Here is a 16,275-nt window from a genome sequence, read left to right as displayed (position 1 = left end):
TATAGATGTCACTATGAACTGATGCATTATGGAGAAGTGAGCTAATGGGCTTAGGAGAGAAAGAGATATGAATATTAAACAGAAATCCCAGATTTCATTGGGACTTGATAGTTTCTGTGCATCTTATTGTCTACAGTAAACCAGAATACACTTCTCATCCCTGTCATCTTATCCTTACTGAGAAAGCTAATGTGTATGTGTGCTTATGTGTATGTGTGCTTATGTGTATGTGTGAGTATTTGTGTGTGCCTATCTCTATATTTAGATGCAGATACAGATATAAATATAGATAACGATCTTTAGATATAGCTATATACCAGAATGGAACTTCTTGCTCTGCTCTATTTTATTTAAGTATGTTGAATTAACAAACTTATAAATAAGCTCTCAGAGTTACAAGTTCATTTTTAGATAAACTTTTTATTTCAAAATAATTTTAGCTTTATAGAAGAGTTGCAAGGATAGCACAGAATGTTTCTGTATACCCTTCACCCAGTTTCCTTTTGTTAACTTCTTATATTTCTTCAGTACATTTATAAAAAAAAAACAACTAAGAAATGAATGTTGGTATGATATTATAAACCAAACTATAGCCTTCATTTAAATTTCCACAGTTCTTCTGGTAATGTTATTTTTCTGGGTACAAAGGATACCACATTGCATTTAGGCATCGTGTGTTCTTAGTCTGTTCTGATCTGTGACTGTCTCTTGCTCTTTCCTTGTCTTTCATGATCTTGATACTTCTGAGGAGTAGAGATCAAGTATTTTGTAGAATGTCCTTCAGTTTAGGTTTGCCTGATATTTTCTCATGAATAGACTGAAGTTGCAGAGTTTGGGGAAGAATACCACAGACATGATGTGCTCGTGTCGTCACACCCTGTGGAGGTGCTATCAAAATGACTTTTTACTTGGTTAAGGGGCTGTCTACCAGGTTTCTCCACTGTAAAGTTACTATTACTCATACACTTTAAAATCTGTGTATCTTTTATACAAGAGTTTCATATAGGATACAATAGTTATTATCTAACTACCTGAAATTAGTAGTCATGTTAAGTGAATAGGAAGAGATTACTTTTAATGACATTGACAAAAGCACATAATGTGTAGAAAATATCCTTTGCCTCCTGAACATACAAATAATAGAATATGCATATAATCCCTTGATTAGCATTTGAAAGATGTTACATAGGCATAATCTTTTGACACATTCAACATTGCCTATCTATATAGACCAATGTTTGGAAATGAAAAATGAGTCCTTTATTACTCTCTTAACTTTGTTTTAACTTTACCTCTTTTTTTCTCTTAAATACGTAGCCATTTAATCAGTTAGTTTTGGCAAGGGTAAACAAGGTATCCAAACAACTGATAATATTTGTCTTTTAATCTATCACTTGTTTAGGTGTGGTTAGACACAGACTCCACTATAGTCTCTTGGGACTCTTAAGAAAAAAGCAGGAATGTTGTAAATGTGGAGAGACCACACCTGTTAGACTGCCAAGAGGAAAACAGAAAAGAATGAAAAAGTATAAACATTTCTATAATTCTGACATTTACTTACTTAAATACATTTACAATACATATTGACAGTAAAGATGAAAAATAGATACATTTCAGTGATACACATAATTTCCATGGTTTAAATAGCCCCATAATGGTGCCAAGGTGATGTGAAGAAGCATCTTGAAAGCTTTAATTCTAGGCAACTTCCCCTTCTCACCATTTTATCTAAGTTCTCAGTGCTAAAGGTAGTCAAGACTTAATCTGAGGGTTCATTTGAAGGGGGAGGTTGTGGACAGGTAATCCAGAGACCCTAGGAAGAAAAACTCTCCTCACAGTAGATCAAAAGAAACATAATATTTAGGGAGAAATCAAAAAGAATAAAAAGAAACAATTCAAAAACCTGTATGAAAGTTGTGCATTAGCAGATCACCTTTTAATTTGTTCAAAATGTCACCTAGCTTCAAACCCACCAGTCAGTACCTGACAGTTAAGGATCCACTTTAACCTTAAGGAGGGCAGCATGCCAGATGGCTTGCAGTTCTCAGAAGAAGTTCGTTCCACTGCAAAAGGCAAAGAGGTGAGGAAGAAGGCAATTAGCCCCTCTAGCCATTCACCCCAGAGCCTGGCAATAATGGAAGTCAAATGCTATCTTGTATTTCGGGAGTAATTTTAAGGGGTTAAAAATATCCTGCACAGATGATATTTTATTTTTATTTATTCTGTCACCTTCACCTACATTCTTACGAGATACCAATGTTAATGTGGAAATTACAAAAATAGTGATTATCTACGAATCACTAACACATGGTTTTAAACATACAGATTCCTTTAAACTGCAGGGCTGTTAACCATGAACTGAAACTACAGCAAAGTTGTTTATGAAGACCTTCTGTGCTCCTCAGGTTCAGAATTTTAATCCTGACTTAGTACCTTTTTCTCCTGATCAGGTTTAGTTTAGTACCTATCCCTACTTTTTGGATGAAATATGTAAAAGCCAGTACACTGCAGCACAGATAATCAGAAAGAAAGAAATGAGGGATAGGGTGAGGGAAAGAATCAAAAATAGCTTTCTTCTTTCCAAGACTTAGAAATTTAGAGACTTAGGGTAAGTGAAAGACTTGATCTCTAGCTTCTATTCTGCCCTCTCCTATACCTACCTGTTGACAAATCTGCTGAAGCTGGGCTTGAGCCTTTGCTGTATTGATTCAAGGCCTGGGCATTTTTAAAGTCTCATGGAGGGGAAGGATCTCTGGGGAGCTCTGAAAGGCATAGGACTTACCTAAATAAGGAGAAAGGTAAGCAGTGAACCAGTTGGAGGTGAGTATAACATCTGTACTTGGATCCCAGCCTGTAATACACTGTGTGTCTGAGAGAGAGGAAATTACATTTGAGAATTTAAAAAGAACTGCTTTACTAAAATCACACTAAGAGAGAAAAAGCATAAGGCAATAAACCTTACTTGTCGACTATGTCATAAAGATTCACTTCAAGATCAGAGAAGGGGTACTGTTTGAGGACAGATGACAGACGTCTGAACAGGAAACCATGCTTATCTACATTTGAAATTGAGAAACAGTAAAACAGAGCAAGGAGTCCAGGCACAAATCGTGACACCTTTGTTTCTAACATTGGGATCCTCAACAGCAGCCATTGCTTTAGGAAGCAAGGCCTGAGCAGGAAAGGATAAAAATATTCCCTGTCTGGTGGCTGCTGAGAACAAAGGTAAGACGTGACTTCAGAATTATTTAGAAGGGATTTGAGAGGCCTGGAGTTTTTTTTTATCAGGCAAACTGAAGTAGAACTAGAGAATATTATTTTTGCCTATGTAATTGTGACCCTATTATATTGTCCATGACCTGGGCAAACGAAGGGTATAAGACTTTTAATTTCTGTGCAATCTTGAATACTTTATTTGTATTCATGAACAATTCAGATTCTATTTTACCTATTTGGACTTAGAGATTAAAGTTCAATTCACAAAGATACATAACACAATATCCAACTCTAGGCTTTATGCATTTAGAGAAAAATATTAACAGTAATACTCTTGAAGGGATCTGGGAGCTTTAAAATTATAGGTATAAATTTATATGACCCAGATTTCCTTCTCTATCACAAAGTAGAATGATTTTTTTGCAAATTGTTTTGTAGTCATCATGGCAAGAAGGAAGGAAGGGAGGCTAGGAGAAAGACAAACAGACCAAATTAGCTGTTTGGTTGATTCATTTAATTAGTTTTGGACCATCTCAAATATTTTTTTAACAGACTCAACAGGTAAATAAAAGGAGTCAAATTACTGTGTTAGTCCAACTGGCCCCAGAGAGTATGACTTAATAACCCCAGTGTGAATGATAGGATTTGAATATATATAAGGGTGTGAGTGTTAAGGAAGCATGCACAGAGACTAGTATGGGAAAAAGAAAATTGTAAAACCTCAAACCATTCATTGGTTCCTCTGTGCTACTGAGTGAACAATGAGGGCCAGAGCCGAGGACCCTTACTTTAGCAGGATTTGCAGACATCTGGTATCAGACCATGGAGTGAGTTGACAATGGTTGGCTCAGTTGCTATACATAATAAATAAAGGGTGTCTACAAGGTGAAAAGAGCAGAAGCTGAGCAGGGTCTAATTGGGGCACCTGGGTGGCTCAGTGGGTGAACATCTGATTCTTGATTTCAGCTCATGTCATGATTCCAGGGTGGTGGGATGGAGCCCCATGTTGGGCTCTGCATTAAGTGTGGAGCCCACTTAAGATTCTCTCTCTCCCTCTGCCTCTCTCCCCTGCTTGTTCTCTCTCTCTCTGTCTCTCTCTCTCTCTGTCTCTTTCTCTCTCTCTCTCTCTCTCTATATATATATATATATATATAAAACATTTTGTTTACAGTGCTCCTGGTTTTGCAAACTCTTTTTTGTGTATGCACAATAAACTTTTACTAATTACTAAATATATATAATATATATATGTATATTTATACGTAATATAAATATATAAACAAAAAAAAATCCTTGTGCTCCAGACCTTGAGTGCTCCATGTGATTATCTCTAGTGAAGGGTGAATAGGTTGGGATAAATCAGAGAAAGGCCTAAATTCTCTAGGCCTTCACAGAGCAGATTCCAGGAAGAGAATGGCTGCAAGATCAAAGACTTAGAATCCACTGGGAACTGAAGAAATTCAGAGCAGGAAATTGCAATGAAAATTTAGGTCCCTGAAATGCTCAGAAACGTAGAGAAGGCTTTACATTTAACCTTGGATTTTACTTAAATCTCAAAGGACAAGATGGCAGCTGCCATTTTGGTGTTTCAGAGCAGCACATCACTGGCAGTGGTGGAAACAGGTAGGCAGCCGACAGCCCAGTGAGCTGGTAGCCATTAGCCATTTGCTAATCATTTAACTGCATAGAAGTGACAACAGGAATTTAGCCATGGAGGGCAGTTTTAGCCATGGAGGGCATTGAATGTATACAATCATACCTCCTGATTGTATGTCATTCAGTATAATTTCCTAAAAGTATTTTGGTTCCAGAGAAGAGTAGTAACAGCAAGCATCCGATGACTACTGAGGAAAATCTAGGGTAACTGGTCTCATATGACATTTATTTTTCTTTGTAAAGAACAATGAGATACCTTCGTTATGAAGATAAGTGAGATCAGCTACCATGTATCATTTATATCTCAAGTTACAATTTTTTTTTTTTTTTTTTTTTTAGAACCAGCCACATGCACCTGTTAAAACTGGAATTTAAACACAACTGCAGGGAGATAATTAACTTAAGGTGAATTACTTGCAAGGGAAATTGCAGTTTGACATGGGGGTGGAGTGGTTTGTGAGTATAGAGTCATAGAAAGATTCTTCCCTGAACAAATGAAGCTGTTAGTTGCCAATTCTATTTATGTATTTGATGTTACTGATCTAGCAAAGATAAGAATGAAAATTGGGCATTTATACACACAAATCTGGAGAAAGAGGCCTTTAAATTACCTTTCAGACTGTGAGTTTAATTGAACTTCTCCCATTTATTTCATTCTAGTGACAGCAAGTTTGCTGGGTGATGTCACCATTCTTTGAAAGCTGCTTTATTCTTCCTAACAGTGCAGTTCCTGCATTCTTCATCCTTACAGTGCGTTCCCAACAATAAGTAATGCTTATCTGTAAATTGGAATGCACCAGAGTCCTATTTGAAGGCCAGCCTCACTGACATTCTGTCAGGATATAGGAGGAGAATGTGTGTTTTATGCTCATACAGCTTTTTGAGGAAATGGACTATATACAGAGAAGTTATGATTATGGTTTTGCTCATTTACTTGCCAACTGCCAAGGAATACACTTGACAAAGTGAAAAAAGGAAGATCAAGACAAATATGCCTGTCTCATAGATGATATTACTACAGGAAAATAAAGCTTCTATGAGTCCTCAGGCAGATATCCTTCATTATTTTTTTAAATCAGTTACGTATTAGATGAAGTTGTTTCCATATTCACATGAAGCTTTCCCCCATTGAAATCATTTATTGTTTTATCAGCTCAATATAGTGGGTGTTTACTTTTCAGACATGATGCTCCTGTAAAAACTTTTCCAGAATCACAAAGCAGTATTGTTTATACAGTCCTGGCTTTCCTAGAAGTTGTATTTCCATCCAGGTACACATGCCTTTTATGCAAAAGGTCTTTTCACATGTTGCTAAGACTTTCTCACTTGATGAGCTCTGTCTCTCCTGGCTTGAACATACCCTGAAACAATATGCTAATTTTACTGAAATTTGTTTAAACAAACGTTGATATAGTACGGTTGTAAGCCCTTTATAAATATTTACTAATTTCAACCCTCATGATAATCCTTTGAGAACAACACTATAATTACCCCTCACTTGACAGATGAGAAAACTGAGGCAGGCACTGCTGGGACTTTATTAGAAATCCATTTGATTAGAATGCAAGAAGTCTAGTTTCAAAGTTCATGGGCTTAACCATTATGTTATACTCTTTCATAAGGAGCATAAACTGAGTTTCTTCTTATCAATGATATGCCATTCTTTAATTTTAAAATTCTGCCTTTTCAAAAATGTCTATCTGTTTCTTTGACTTTTTGACTTTTCCCTACTTCTATCAACAGCTCTAAAAGCTAACTTTTGGGTGGTGGGAGATGATGCATAAGCCTTATTGCACATATGTAACAGTGGTCACATCTCCACTGCCAGGCCACTGCCCAGGTGCCCTGACAGACTGAAGGACTCCCTCTGACATCCTATCCTTTCAACACATGCAATTCAAATTATTCCTCATCAAAATTACAGATTACTGCATGCCAGGAGCCCAGGTCACTCTACAATAGTGAAAATCATGAATGTTAAATTCATAGGTGCCAAGGTTTTATTACAGTCATTGCTTAGGGCTAGTGGAATGTTTCATCCTATTAAATATTTTCTGGCCACCCCCATCTCAGAGGCACATAGGTACTATTTTCCTTTGCATAATCCCTTTGTCTAATATGGAAAAATATTTAAGAGGACTGTTTCATTCTTGGAAAATGATAGTCTATAATCTCTTGCCAGGTAGGTGTGAAGTAGACTTCCAAGAAGAGTTACTCATCTGCTTTCATCTATATCTCTTTCTACCTTCTTCTCTTTCCCCTTCATACCATTTTTTTTTGTTCTTATTGTACACACTGTTTAAATTCATCCTAACTCATGGGGCGCCTGGGTGGCGCAGTCGGTTAAGCGTCCGACTTCAGCCAGGTCACGATCTCGTGCTCCGTGCGTTCGAGCCCCGCGTCGGGCTCTGGGCTGATGACTCAGAGCCTGGAGCCTGTTTCCGATTCTGTGTCTCCCTCTCTCTCTGCCCCTCCCCCGTTCATGCTCTGTCTCTCTCTGTCCCCAAAATAAATAAACGTTGAAAAAAAAATTAAAAAAAAAAATAAATTCATCCTAACTCAGTCTAAGGATTTATGTTACACTAACTCAAGATATAATTTGGTGAATTATCCCAATTAAAAATTAATTATTTTCACAGCTAGGAATTTAGATTACAAATTCAGGAAAAATACAGTTTTTAAAACACATTCATGTAGACTCATGATCTACACAAAGCAAAACTAAAACTGTGTAGGGGAAGTTATCTCTGCTATATGAGATCAATGATCAATTGCTTTTTTATTTCTTTACCAACTTTTCCATTCTCATTTTTTTTTTTTACTTCTCACCAAGGGAATGAGCTGTATGAGAGTTAGAAATTAGCCTCCAGTAAGTCACTAATTCTCTAGCATGTGATTTACTCTGAAGCTTATTGAAAAGTCAGGTTTTTGGGTTCTGGCCTTGGAAAATCTGATTTAGGAGGTTTAGTCTGGAACCCAGAAATTGGCATTTTAATAACCACTCCAGTAATTCTGTTGTTGCTCCTCAGAACACACTTTTTTTTAATGTTTATTTATTTTTGAGAGAGAGAGAGAAGAGTATGAGTTGGGGAGGGGGCAGAGAGAGAGGGAGACACAGAATCTGAAGCAGGCTCCAGGCCCTGAGCTGTCAGCACACAGTTGGATGCAGGGCTTGAAGCCATGAGACATGAGATCATGACCTGAGCCGAAGTCGGAAGCTTAACAGACTGAGACACCCAGGCGCCACAGAACACACTTTTTAAAACACTGTTTTACAGTGTTCAATGCTTAGTCTCCTCTACAATGTCATCTCCTAAAGAGGTTCTAATACATGATGTGTCAGGCGACATGTCAACTAAGTACCTTAGGAGTAAGACAAGAACAGCTTGGCTTAATTTGAAGTTATCTTTTATCAATGATCAAAAAATGTACTTGTAGACTGTTAATCTCCTCCTGAATTCTGAATGTAAAGAGAACAGAGAATAATAAAGAAAAACATGTAGCGATTTATTTTGAGTGTTGGTATTAATATTCCTCCCCCAAATATTCTATGTGATTCTTGCATTTTGAGAATTTATTAAGATATGGTTAAACAAATACATATCCTGTCTATAATTCATTACCTAAAGTAAAAACATATTCAGGACCATTTTGATCCTTACCTCCCCAAATTACACAGGTATATATCTAACTGCCACTGAAGACATATGACACAAATCTCCAAATGCATTTTTAATAGAAATTTAATTCAGCCTGCTGATACCACTTATAACCCACAGGGGTTAATGTGATAGTAGTGATCCACATTAACAAATGGCAAGTGCAAAGGGAGGATTAGGAAAGGAAAAAGATGTACCTCTGGTTTGTTCAGTGATTCAGTCCAAATGCTTTTTGTTCAGTAATCCAGTCCAAGTCTTTTAACATTGATTGCCCTTCTCTGCTTCTGTTCCTCTGTTCCTTCATGCTTTTTTCTTAGATTTCTCAGTGGATTAGAAATAAAAAATAATTAAATAAAATGTTTGTTTTAAAAACACATGATACATAAATGTAGTTTTGACTTGATCACTTCAGTCATCATAAAATATGTATCAGACGATTCATAATTTACTAATTGCTTTTAAAAAATCCATGCCCTTCACCAAGAAACCTTTGTGTAATAAAAATACATTAAAACATTAGACAACAACAAATAGCATTACCAAAATACGAATAAGACTGAACACCTGTCAAGACTTAGGCCCAGGCCTGACTCATTATATAAATATTCCTGGAGCTAATTAATTGGTGCCTTGTTGATTGATGTCCACCATGACAGGTCTCTTTTTAAATTAGCTGGCTAGAGGGGTGCCTGGGTGGCTCAGTCAGTTGAGCATCTGACTCTTGATTCGGCTCAGGTCATGCACCTTGGATGGTGGGATAGGACCCTGGATTGGACTCTGTGCTGAGCATGGAGCCTGCTTAAGATTTTCTCTCTCCCTCTGCCCCTCTTCCCTGCTTGCATACTCTCTCTCTAAAAATCAATCAATTGGTTAGAGAATCTTATTGTAGAGATTTATAAATTGGCCACTCCTGCATCTTATGTAATTGCTGGATCTTACATAATTAATTGAATATTTAAAAAACAACAACATACTCTGTAGGTCATGAATGAAGATAGGAATATATGGGTGGATCAAAGCAAATCCATCATTGTCATTAGTATAGCAACTTAAAATGTGAGTGTGACAATGGTAGGTCAGTAACATCATCCTTGTATATGAGGATAATATAGCACCAAGAACCCTCCCTCATGGTCATTGGATATGATTCATCCATCTTTTATCACTCATCAGCTCTGTGACCTTGGGCGGATCACTTAACTTCTCTATTGAGGGCCAAGAGAAACTTGGGTAACCATGTGAAAGAACTTTTGAAAGTTCTATAAAAATGTCCTGTTGGGGCATGGAGAAGGTGTTAATTTATTATGGTCTACATACTTAGAAATTGCTAGGCATTCTGGACCAGGAAAAGACATGAAAAACATTGGGAAGATAGAAAGGAAGCTGTAAAGCAAGCAATTTAGTAGAACTATAATTGTAGAAACCTTGTAAAATTCCCCTTTCTAATTTTTTTTAATGTTTATTTTTGAGAGAGAGAGAAAGAAACAGAGTGTGAGCTGGGGAGGGGCAGAGAGAGAGGAAGACACAGAATCTGAAGCAGGCTCAGGCTCTGAGCTGTTAGCACAGAGCCTGACGTGAGGGTCAAACTCATGAACCGTGAGATCATGACTTGAGCCGAAGTTGGACGCTCAAGTGACTGAGCCACTCAGGTGCCCCTATCTCTTTTCAAGTTTATTAGATTACAACTAAGTCACAAAAATCTTTAAAGAAATAATACATGTCTACATAGTGTCCACTATATGCTGTATATTCTTCCAGTTCTAGATATTTAACAAAAGCTAGGTCCTAACTCTTGAGAAGGTTGGTTAGTTTTCTGTTTTGCCGAGGACCTAGCATTGGGGAGTGACCTCTTAGAAGTGTTATTTCAGGGTTAACAAGACTTAATATAAAAAAAATTTTAGCCTCTGCTCATTCCTGCTGGTGTTTCATAATCCACAGTCAAATTTCAGTTTTCTATTTTAAGACTTTAATCTCTGGCAAAATTCAGATCCTCTCAGGATTTAGTTTGCGTGAGTTTCTAATGCTTTATGAGAAAAGTCTCTACAGTAGGAAGAAAGCAAGAAGCCCTTCCTTGAGAGTGTCTAATATAGAAGAAAGGGGTCAGTGATCAGAATGGAGAGTCACTCAGAATTCCAAATTGGGGAGAAAGAAGACAAAGTACTGACTACTTGAAATGAGAAAGGCAGATGATATGAGTGGGGAAGGTAATGTATATAAGAATAAAGAACGGAGGTTCAAAGTCCAATTGCCTACTTTATAAAGTTTTCTTAGGCCCCCTGCCTCCATGCTATGCACAGAATAACCTCCTAAATATGGCTCTTCAACTTAAATATATTTCTCATTTTTGGCCATTACGGAAAACATACATTCTAAGTTTTCTTCTTTCCTTGTTAAGGAAAGCAGAGAAAAGCAATAGGGGTGGCTGAAGGTAAACCTAGACTATTAATTAGCCAGGAAAAAGAGAATATTATTCTACAATGGGTATAACACTAAATGTAATATTAATTTATTAAATACATACTTTGCAATTGTTATATACAAGTGGGAAAGGCAAGCAATAAATAAATGCAAAAGTAAACATATGCATATAAATAAGATGGAGATGAGTGCTAGGAAGAAAAGTACAGAAGGAAGATAATGGGATTGCGAAAGTTGGGGCAAGATTGTTGGTTGTAGGATTATTTTATATGTTGTTATTATTTTATATGTAGTGACCAGATGGGTTTCTAAAATAAATTGATATTGGAGCAAGACTCACACAAAGTGAGGTAAAGAACTGTACAGATTGGTGAGTGAAGACTTGCCAGATAGAGCAAAGGCCTTGAGGCAAGTGCATGCTTACCTACTGTGTTTAAAGAAATGCACTATATGGATATACTGATGTGGTAGAGGATAAAAGTAGGAGGAAAAAGTGTTCATGAGACAATGGTGCCCTGATTTTTCATGCTGTGAGGGTATTGTAAGGACTTTGGACTTTCTCTGGAAGTAAATAGAAACTATTGGAGGCTATTGGTTATCACAGGCTACTTTGTTTGGAACAGACTCTAGAAAAGCCGATGGATGCAGAGAAACCAGAATGGAGGCAAAGACAATTTGAATCAAGGTGAAATAACAGAGGTGGTGAAAACTGGTAAAAATGTCAGTGAATACCTTTGGTCAGTAATTCACTCATTAAAACAAATTTTAGTGAACAGGTACATGAACCAAACAGAATATTCTCTGCTGGAGAAATAGTAAACAGGACAAAGTCCATGCCTGTAATCAGTAAACTCGTAGCTTAATGGAGGCAGACATATAAACACATGCTTTTATTTTTTTAAAAAGGACGTTCTTTTAATGTCTTATAATTGAAACTAATAAGATTAAGAAAGAAGAAACAGCATAGGCAAAGGTACAGGGGCCTGAACAGCACGACATGCATATTCAGGGGCTGTGAGTGGTTTTGTAGGACTGTTGGGTTTATTGAGGCCAGAAGTGGTAGTAGATAAAATTGAGGAAATGTGGAGCAAGGAGGGAGATGATGATGAGAGAATTTGTGTATCGTGCATGACAAGGGTTTGCATATTATTAGCAAGATTATGGGAAATCACAGAAGGATTTTATGCAAGGAAGTAGAATCAGCTTTATAATCTAGAAATATCAGAAGTCTTCACTGATAGGAGCATTTCCATTCAACATTAATTATACAGTTACATTTTGGTAACAGAGCAGTATATAGTAAAATATTATGCAGCTTTCTTTCAAACATGACAATAAGCAGTTGTTTGTTCAGCACTTACTTGTGTGGGGCACTAGGGAAAGGTCATTGCTCACATTAATTCATCAGATTTCACTAATGCCCAGTGAGGTAATTATTATTGTTATGACTTCTTTTTAGAGATAAGAGAACCAATGCTTCAAGATGTTCAGTAACTCACCCAAATCATACACAGCTAGTGGTAGCTGGGGGCTGTGCTGGGTTTCTAGCCCAACATCACAGGCTGTGCTTTAAACCACTCCAGATACTGCTTTAATGTTTTTGAAGGGGCAATAAAAGTTACTAGAAACAGGTCTGTTTTAAAGACTGCTTACATTAAATTGTCTCTTTATAATAGGCTGACCTAAATCATAATTTCTTAAATTAATTATGTATGTGCAAAGAAGAAAGAGAAATGAAAAATGTTCCACATGTTCCGAATGAATTCATTCAGAGTTTAGAAGGATTTTACATGTAGATTTGTTAAGCAGAGTAATTTTCATTGGAGCTTTCTGGCATAAATTTTGACTTGCAAAGAGAGGCATCCAAATCTTGACTATGTCCACTCAAACCAGCAAAGATTTTTTTGAATGCTGTTTTCTACTCCTTTACATACATTTCTATTGATGGTCTGTAGAATGTGGCTGCAGTCTAAGATATCCAGTCCTGCTGCTCAACACAGTGGAACTTCCCTGCCTATAGACACTCAAGAGATAAAGAACTGGGGTCTGAGGGAAGCAGGGAGAAAAGAACTCTCAGAAGTTTAAATTCTGTTGGGAAGAATTTATTAGGTGCTGAGATATAATTACTGATACATTGGATTTGCTATTAACAAGTCTTTCAAATATATTCTATATTGGCAAAAAAAAAAATCCAGATTTAAAATTTCTTAGAGAATTACTTGGTCATCTGGAGAATGTCCAGAAATGTAAAATCAAAGATCAGGTTCAAATGTCCCAGGGTTATAGTTTCTAAAAAGCGGATCCATTGGTTATGCTGAGATGAAAATCCTAATCCACTGGCAAAAATCTCTGTGAACAAATCTCCCAAACAAGTTCCTCAATGCATTAAAAAATGATAATAAATATAAGAAAATTGTCTAGATCGCTTTGAAAAGGTTATTGAAGAGAATGTTGAATACTTGTTCAGTCATGCCTTGAAAAAGTGAAGTTAAAGGTTAAATTTAGTGTAATTTTTATTTCAGTAAGATAAAGAAAAGGAAAAAAAGCTTATTTCAAAATGTTATTTGGGCCATAATAACAAGTTATCACTTACAGTACCATGTCTAAGACAAGATGTATTCTTGATAATACAGATAAGTTTTGACAGTGCACCAATCTCTTAATATTTACTAGTATGTGTTGTTGTCTTACATTATTATAGTATATACTACAATTAAATTACTTTTAATAAACTCTCATTCTACTACTATCTTACATTATTCCTGCAGTAGTTAGCTCAGTCTTTCAAGGTTTCAGCTAGTTCAGCAAATCTGTCCAGGGATCAAAGTCTTCAGTCCTCTGAAAAGGGAAAGTTTTTACCTGGCTCAATGCCCTGGGTTATTCAGACATTAGCAGCAGTTTGCTATGTCACTCCTCATTGCCCTGAGGTTAAAACTGCTTTTGTGGAGGTGGTTGGCCAGGGTCTCTTGCAATTGTTCTCTTCTCTGTTGTTATGGAGATGAAGTTCATACAGTTTCTTTCCTGCTTACTTTATCATGCTTCATATCCAACAGCACAGTAAACAACCGATTAGGTGACCTACTTAGGTCTGCCAGCATGAATTCACAGACTTCTATTATTTAAGGTGTGTGATCACTTGAATCTTCCCCTGTGGTCTAGCTTTTTATTTCCATTACCCTTACATTTTCAGTCTGTTCCTTTTAAGTGGATTCATTTGGTGCAAATACTTTGTTCAGTGCCTTCTGTTAAGGAAGAAGTAGTAGATTGGGTACCTAGGCTTAGAAAGTGAATTTTAGATTTATCACTATTGACACAATACAAAAATCCATACTAATTCAAGGGCACGAAATAGTACAGCATGCCAAAACAATGCCCTCATGTTGTCACAGACATTGACACCACTTCTCACAAATCTGAATAACTGAAGAAACAAAGGGGCAGGATGAAATAATTTTGGGAGTTTATTGTCTTACCTTATTTACTTTTAGAATGAGAGAGAAGAAAACTTTAGAGAATGAGTTATGGTACCCTGAATGGGGGGCGATAGGTAGGCTCTAGTCAACATTACATACTGAAAAGAAGGTATGTAGTTGTTTGGGGATCTGAATTCAAATTTTGATTCCATGGAAGATGCTGGAACCATCTTACTAGACTGGTACTCCACCCCTCAGTTTCAGAGTTGGCTGCAAATGGCTCACAGCAGGCCCCAGAGAGCTGCCTCATCCAAGAAGTTATGTCTGTTTCCACCTCCAGGTGGCTCACATGCAGTGACCAATGCGTACCAAATTTTAGCAGCTTTGCCCAAGGTTGAGATCAGTGTGCTTAATGCTTCAGTTACCCTTATGGATCAGGCCAAGGTTAGACTTACCTGTGACATCCTTGCTGGGCTCTTTCCACTTCCTTCAGGCAGCTACAAGTATCTCCTGAGAGCGCTCCCTCAGTAAATTCCAAGCATCAAATCTCTGTCTCAGGCTCTGCCTTTAGGGAGGCCAACCTAACTTAGCTTGATTATGAATTAACTTTGTGATATATAAGTACACACACACACACACACACACACACACACACACACACACACCCCAGATGCTTGGTTTCTACTAGCCTCAGTGTCCTCCCTAGTAAAATGAGCTCTAAAATTTTAGTTTTAGGAGAGGCAAAAGCATTAGGTTTTTTCTATCAGTAGGTCCTTTCTGATCCAGATGTTCTGTGGGTTCTTTAATGATGATATCTTTGATACTTGAAGCAGATTGATAATGACTAAGTTGTCATTCAATTCTAATTTTCTTCTTTAGATATTTTTTTCTTCTGCCTTCGAGTGTATGCACCCCAGAGTGAGGAGGCCCATTACTTAAAGCAATGGAGCCATGAATGTATTGATGATTCCTAACTCCTAGGGTTTGCCAATAATATTGGTCCTGTTACTGGGGAGGAGGTTAGTGTTCTCATCTCAGATGTTCCTTAACTCTGGAAAATTATTGAGGAAACAATTCACTGTCTTTTTTTTTTTTATATATCCTGCATAATCATTAAAGAATGCACAAATGGAACCTCTCATGATGGAAAACAGTCCAGCAAATCATCTGAATTAGCATCCACCTAGAGGCTTGTAACAATATTGGAAGAATATTAGAAGGATATTATTAGAATTAGGAGAATAGATACTTTCTTGCCAAGACAGGTTCTATGCTGTCTGGTTAAAATCGCAGTATAAGATACAATAACACAGTTCAGTTCAAATTCTTGTCAACCAGAATCCTTTCTAGTGAATATTGTGAATATACATCACTTGACATCATCTCTATTTTTCAGTAGCCTCTGTATAAGTGTTTTGAGAGTGGAATATGACAGCTTCAAGCACAATCTCAGGCAACACAGCATCCTTGAAGGCTAGTCAGAAATATGCAGAGATCTCTGTGTGGCACAGGGTAGCCAGATACATGGCTTCTTGCTATGTAACAAGAGGGAGGCTCAATTGTATGCATCTGGCCCTCCAAAAAGTGCTTGATGTCCAGAATAAAGATCAACAAGTAATTTTGAAGATGACTCACTTGAACAGAATAGCAGTTTCTTCAAACCTTCAAGACAATATGATAGACATAGATACATATACGAATTAAAAAAATTACATGATCCTTACATGAACAAAAACCCCTTTTTGGAGTAGTAGATTAAAAATATCTAAATTGCTTTGAAGCTTCATAGGCATTTCAGTTTTTAATGAATAGCAGTAAATTATCGACTACTTATAAGTCAAAGTATATTAACATATTTGATTCTTATTAACCAATACTGCTGTAATTGCTTTTGGACTAAACACTCAATAAAA

Source organism: Herpailurus yagouaroundi, unplaced genomic scaffold, assembly GCF_014898765.1.
Source record: "Herpailurus yagouaroundi ecotype Mexico unplaced genomic scaffold, PumYag 100, whole genome shotgun sequence".
Classification (NCBI taxonomy): Eukaryota; Metazoa; Chordata; class Mammalia; order Carnivora; family Felidae; genus Herpailurus; species Herpailurus yagouaroundi.
The sequence above is the reverse complement of the archived record's forward strand: the minus strand, read 5'-3'. Positions refer to the sequence as shown.